The sequence below is a fragment of the Jaculus jaculus genome, chromosome 13 (genome assembly GCF_020740685.1).
Source record: "Jaculus jaculus isolate mJacJac1 chromosome 13, mJacJac1.mat.Y.cur, whole genome shotgun sequence".
In the NCBI taxonomy this organism is placed as follows: domain Eukaryota; kingdom Metazoa; phylum Chordata; class Mammalia; order Rodentia; family Dipodidae; genus Jaculus; species Jaculus jaculus.
In genome coordinates, this window is record NC_059114.1 from 41,879,138 (window position 1) to 41,879,933 (window position 796).

Genomic DNA, 796 nt, shown 5'->3' on the forward strand with positions numbered 1-796 from the left:
TCTCAGGTGGGAATTCATCTTAGTTCTTATAAAAATACTAATTTCCCAGAGTTACAGGTAAATAAATGTTAATGAGTTAAGATATTTTGTGCATAAAAGATCAATAATGCCTGCAGACAGCAGGTGTTCAATAGATGCTATTAAAATGGTGTTATTACAATGTAAATTTCATCTCATTTTTGATACAATAGAACTTTAAAATTATTAACTTTTTATTGACAGGCTTATAAATATATACAACATACTATGATCATAATTTCCTTCAATCACTCTCCTTTGTACCTCCTTCCCTATTCCCCTTCCACTTAATCCCTTCTTTTTTCCAACTAGCCCCTGTTTTATTTTGATGCCATAACTTCCTTCTTCCTTTCATTATGCAGGTCTTGTGTTTATAGCAGTAGCCACTGTGAGGTCAAGAATGTCTTGGAGCTCGCTTCGGCAGCACATATACTAAAATTGGAACGATACAGAGAAGATTAGCATGGCCCCTGCGCAAGGATGACACGCAAATTCGTGAAGGGTTCCATATTTTTTAACAACAACAAAAAAAGAATGTTTTGGACATTTTGTCTGGAAAATAGAACTCTTCCCCTTCCTTTGGCTCTTACATTGTTTCCTTCACCTGTTCAGCAATAGTCCCTGAGTTTTGGAGGGTGTGATAGAGATGTTTCACTTCATGCTAAATGCTCCACTGTCTCTTTTCTCAACATTTTGATGAGTTTTGAGTCTCCCATTGGCCACTGTCATCTGAAAAGAGAAGTTTCCCTAAAAAAAAGTAATAGTAGCATTACTATAC

The 796-nt window shown here is 35.8% G+C and overlaps 1 non-coding gene across 1 annotated transcript; it reads left to right on the top strand.

Annotated features, from left to right (window-relative positions):
* Positions 1-426: 426 nt before the first annotated feature.
* On the top strand, positions 427-533 carry LOC123454447. The gene has a single exon (XR_006633397.1). It is a non-coding gene; the product is annotated as a U6 spliceosomal RNA (small nuclear RNA).
* Positions 534-796: the final 263 nt, after the last annotated feature.